Source organism: Maniola hyperantus, chromosome 8, assembly GCF_902806685.2.
Source record: "Maniola hyperantus chromosome 8, iAphHyp1.2, whole genome shotgun sequence".
NCBI classification, from domain to species: domain Eukaryota; kingdom Metazoa; phylum Arthropoda; class Insecta; order Lepidoptera; family Nymphalidae; genus Maniola; species Maniola hyperantus.
The window spans coordinates 5527445-5533444 of NC_048543.1; the positions used below are offsets into that span (position 1 = coordinate 5527445).

The 6000-nt window shown below is 34.9% G+C and overlaps 1 protein-coding gene across 3 annotated transcripts in view; it reads right to left on the reverse strand.

Annotated features, from left to right (window-relative positions):
* The window catches only part of LOC117984477 (pyrokinin-1 receptor-like), a 41417-nt gene extending 35417 nt beyond the window's left edge, over positions 1-6000 (reverse strand). For all 3 annotated transcript variants that reach the window (XM_069500310.1, XM_034971104.2, XM_069500311.1), the window contains exon 1: positions 5760-6000. The gene's annotated coding sequence lies outside the window, so the exon portion shown is untranslated. The remainder of the gene's footprint in view (positions 1-5759) is intronic.

Sequence of the window (6000 nt, forward strand, 5' to 3'; positions counted from 1 at the left end):
TTTAACGCATTTTTAACCGACTTCAAAAAAAGGAGGAGCGCGACTTCGTCCGCGTGGATTTAGGTTTTTAAAATCCCGTGGGAAAAATTTAATTTTGCGGGGGATGCAAGGTATCTTTGTACCAAATTTCGTCAAAACCTGTTGTATGGGTGGGCCGTGAAAAGCTAGCAGACAGACAGGCAGGCACACTTTCGCATTTACAATATTAGTATGGATGGATTAAAAATACGACTTCCCTGCCAAAAACGAACTAAAAAGTAAAAAAGTAACATTTGAAAATGGCGTCATATAGCCGCTATTTAGATGTTTTTTTTTCAAAAAATTTATAGCCAGTATTATTTAGAAGTTATGGTGGAACATAGAAACTCTCACACATACATGGAACTTGAAAACATTACAATTCTTTATTTAGGCAATCGTGTTTTGCACCATAAATTTAGGCAATCACAACAATTGAGATGATAGCAATGATTGATGCAGCTTTTCGACCTCGACCAAATAAATGTTAAGCAAAGCCAATTTGCATGCATCCTACGAATATTTTTGCTCGAAATTAACACGTCTTATGCGTAGTGAGTAGGGTCTAGTTCTACACAGAAGTCGTTGCTGAAGCCTATGTAGACCATAATAAAATTATTATAAATCAAATCAAATGATTTATTCAAAGTACTTATACAGGATGTAACCAGAACGCTAGCAAAAACGAAGTCAGGTGATAGTACTGATAATTACTGATATGATACCATAAAAACCTCAAAACAAAACGAAAAAAAAAAAAAATTTAATCCCATATTTTGTAAAAGTTCACGATATATTGCAAATAAAACATCTGACTAGAGGTCAACAAACGTTGCATAAGTAGGCCACTCGGAGTTGATGCTGCGTCGTATGTGAGGCGTTGACCCGAGTTTTGCACGCTATACATTGCGGGTTTGAAAAAACTAAATCATTAAAACTACAAAATGAGGCAATTAGTTATTGTTATTGGTTTGTGTTGGCTAAGTTTTTGCTAGCGTTCTGGCTAAGTCCTGTATACTATTGTACACTTTTTGATAGTCAGTTGTTGGATTTCTAAGATGGTATAGTGGTGATAAATAATTAATTACGTAAACTTAAAACTAAAGCTAAGAGGGTTTCAAACGCTCCCAGGTCTGAGATCTATCATCATAGGTAGGTACTCTGCGGATTAAATTAGGACTAACACCAATAAGGCTCCATTTGGAACAAAGCCTAACTATTTTTACGGTTGTTGCAACAATAGCGACGTATTTAGATTTATGGGGGTTATTTACGACCGGCATTGATGTATATTGTCACAATTCCATAGATGCCAGTAATAGCATTAGCCTATAAAAAACCTTTTATCACGTGTTAGTATTATTTTTAAAATGGCATAAACTTTGTACCTACTTAATAACCCGTACATTTATTCCAGTATATGACATGCGATTTAATCCAAAAAAACATTATAATTTAGTAATATTAATAATAATAATATTTTTAATATTTAATATTCTTTACATTAATTACATTTAGCTAGGTCATGTCACCTCTAGTCAGGGCACAAGATTTAAAAGGAATCAGTACTTAATACATTGGTATAACTAAGTATTTCAGTAACTTCTATTAAGAACTTGAGGCACTTAGGTCTTATATTAATATTATGAGTTATGGTATGACATGTTATGTTGACCTACCACCTTTGGAAAGCAGATTCTACATAAAATGAGCCGATTAGAAACTCAGCAGGTACCAACTCTAGTTCAACTATACTTTAACGCTTGTTCAACGCCTGTTAAACGCATATTCAACTCGTATTCAATTCTAGTGTAACTCTCATTCAATGCGTGTTCAACGCGGGTTCACTCGTGTTCAACACAGTTCAACGCGTCCTCAACGCCTGTTCAAAGCGTGTTTAACGCCTTTTCAACGCATTTTCAGTGTCTATTCAACACATGTTCAACGCGTATTCAACCTGTGTTCAACACGTATTCATCGCATAGACCTGACGAGGTACGAATTAAGGCACTTCTATATTTGCCTGAAAACTCGTCAGGCAGAAGCCAAAGGCATTTTATTTATTATTCATACATTCACAAGACCAAATATTTCTTCTCATTCCATCTAATGCTGGAATCCATCTCACTCATAGCTGACCTAGCTAAAATAAAAAGATGAGATTGCCTTCGAATCGCTTTAACCGAACATTAATTTCAGACCCTAATAAAATTTATATGGGACTTATAATAAATAATGGCATAGGATAACGTAAAAGCGAATTACTGAAGTATGTATATACCAGCTACCGTTTTTTTTTTCAGATACCAGTTAGCCCTTCTTTGCGATTTCACCTGATGGTAGGTAAGTAGCGATGCAGTGACTCAAGATGGAAGAAGGGCATGACAAAGGGTTTAAGGCAAACCCAAGTAAGGAGCTGTCTTTTTTAAAATATTATTTTATCTATTGTACATGTCATGTACAATGTACATGTAGTATAACTATTTGGATACAATTTTGCAATAAATAAATAATGTAATCTATGCAATGTTTTTTATAAGTACCTACCTAGGTCCTAGGTAGGTACTACTATATCTATATCACTATTACTGTAAGTACTATATCATAATAGAACTAGATTTTCGATTACAAATAGGTACCTACTTACCTACTTTGCAATATTTTCTAGCATGGACAAGGTTTGGAAGTAAAAATAACATTTAAAATAAAAGTTAGAGCTGCTCTGGTTCGAACTAATGAAGAAAATCGTATGGATTCAAAATGGTGCGGTAGAGGGCGGTGTGACCAAGTTATAATACCAATCTGTAAAAGCCCCTTACAAAATAACAGATTAAAAAAAAAAGTTATAATAATACCTACCTACCTATATACTCTGGCATACGATAACGCATATCAGTCAATTTGAACAAGTGAGTATCTCGTTGCCAGTAGTACCATTAACAGTTCCATGATGGAACTTTGATGTTTTTTTTAATCACTAGTTCCATTTTAAAAGGATTCTGAAAATAATGGAACTAATGTTGAATTTATTATCACTAGTTCCACATTATGAATTCGTATTTGGCCTTTATCACTAGTTGAATCTGAGTTAGAATGATTAAGAATTCTTAAATCCAACGCATAAAGTAAGAAAGTGATTATTTAAGTCATTGTAAAATTAGGCAGATTGAAGGATAGGTAAAGATAAAGATAGCTGTTTGACATATTTAGCTAGGTCTACATTTTCGTTCTTTATAAAAGCGCCGAAATGATACACGCAGGAAATGGTATATGCCATACAAAATGACAGTTATTTTTGTTAGCCGCCGAGCACGTGTTAGGTATGTGTTATGTACCCGATCGCCGAGCACGAATTAGTTACGCCATGTAATACGAACGTAACAGAATTAAATAACAGACACACTTGGCCTAATAACATTAGTATGGATTGTCATAGCGATATCGGTCGGGAAATAATTTTAGACTGACCCTCAAACCTTGATGACCTTAAGAAAATCATTTCAGTGGTATTTTCGTAAAGCCACACACTTTAGCGTTAATCGCAGCCGTATTTTAACTTTATAATTTTGATGGAGGTAAAAGCTTTTTAATGCACTGAAAAAGATTGAAACTTACCCATAAAAAAAATATAATATATCTAAGCCTAAACATATTATCCTATTCTTACCAACTACCCTACTCGTATCTCACTAACTTCCTAATGGCTTAAGAACGCCATAAGTAATAATGTCATTGTACTTGTAAGTACCTATACCTACTCATGAAAACAAAGCAAATGAGTCAGAATTCCACTGTCCATACATATCCATACCTACTGAAACTGATATCCACCTATCCGATATTCACCTCCCATATCCATCATAAGAGACGCTGCAGAATATATGCATAATCATCATAGATATCTTAAATACACGACGTGTTTGCCAAACAACACAATCGGATATTTGCATGATATTTGGAAGTAGCCAATAAATCAGTTGCCAATTTCGACGGGAAAGCAACCTAATAAAAAGCTTTTCAAAAGCTGTGCGGGTGTGCGGGGCGTCCTACCCCGGTTGGCATCTCGACTTGTCGCGTACTATACACTCACAAACACGCGTAGTTTCACAGCATAGCCTAGTCCGCAGTCCCTTTGTCGCATACATGCCGCGAAATCATCCCATAGAGATAATCATCCACGCTTGTTGATTGACGCTTTCTCGGCGATCGCGAGTTTTCACGGCACGAGTGTAGAGCGGACATAAAAATGTTTTGGGCGCTGAGACAACTATTTTAATTATGTTATCAAAAATAGTTTCAATGCCCCGAAATATTATGACTTGTTTTATAAATGCAATAAAAATACAGGCGCATTTTACTAGCTATTAATTGTTTCTAATAATAAATTTTTAAGGGCCAACGCATACTTACAGGTGGAGTAGTTTCAAGTCGAGTATTTTTAATACAGCTTTATATCCTATTTTAGCGGGCTTCGATCAACACTTAGGACCATGATGGTCGAAATTGATATGCTGAAAACACACCATGAAGAGATTTGTTCTTAGCGATAAGACCGCGTATTGTAGTTTTGATGCAGCCTTATTTATGTTTTGATTCAATCAATCAATCAATCAGCCTATTTGCGTCCACTGCTGGACATAGGCCTTCCCAAGAGCACGCCACCACACACGATTCTCCGCCTTCCTCATCCACCCACTTCCCGTGTCCACTTCTATGTTTTGATTGCTGGTGTACAATCTAAATAATATTTATTAAATGAACCGGTGACTGACTGACTGATCTATCAACATAAAGCTTAAGCTACTGGTCGGATCGGGCGGAAATTTTGCATGCAGATAGCTATTATGATGAAGACATCCGCTAAGAAAGTATTTTTGAAAATTCAACCCCTAAGTTGGTAAAATAGAGGTTAAAAATTTATGTATGTAGTAGCGACAAAGTCCCGGGCATAAGCTAATATACCTAGTATATTTTCATTTTTCATTGCCATTTTATTTTCACGGAGGACGCGCGGCGCACTTGAAAGTGCTTAGCAGGGTTGCGCGCCACCGCTTTTATGCCAAAATAAATAAAGTTCGAGTTGTTATCAAGGAAGACGCCACGCCTCGGATCCACTCCACTCTGCCGCGTGCCGGTAAGTATGCGTTGCGGATTAATGTTACATCAATATCACGTCAGGTGAATTGTGAATATCTTGTTCGTCCTAGTATAGCGTAGGCCACGTGTCGTAAGAAAAACATTTTTGTTATAGTCCCGGGATTTTGGTCAGGGTCATTTTTGTTTTATTAGATAGTTCGGTAAGGAACTTTTAATAAAATAATAATAATAATAATAATAAAAATATTTAACATCAGGTGACACACCTGCTCGTTTGCTCGTTATTCTATTTAAAAAGAATTCAGTCAAAAATTAAAGCAGTATAATATATTAACAGCTAATTTGAATGCGCTACATCCTTACTTATCAACATCGAATAATGAATATAAGATTAATTAAATTTATACTGTGCAGTCATTTGCTAAGAATAAACACAAAAAATCAACAAACTTATTAGTTAAAATTTAACTAATTTCATTTTATATAAAACCGTCAAGCGTTAAAATCATATGCATACATTTGCATATATTTTCTCATTTGCGATAGCTAGGTGTGTAATTAGGTAGATCAAGCCAAAACGCGCAATGATAAATAAATAATACCTAATTAATCTACTTAAATATAGATACTTCATGTTTACTTACCTTGAAGTTTAATATAAAATGAAGGCAATGACCAACGAAACTTAAGTTACTATAGTTTACTTATACTTAATTATTTCTTATAAATGACTTATTTCTTTTCACGCACTTATTTAAGTTCTTACTAATAATATTTTAACTAATTACACACGAACCGGAATACTTATTTCATTTATATATTTCTTAATTTACTTCTACGTAAATATAAGTCCTGATCGCGGTTAGTAGGCCGGATGTGAGGATA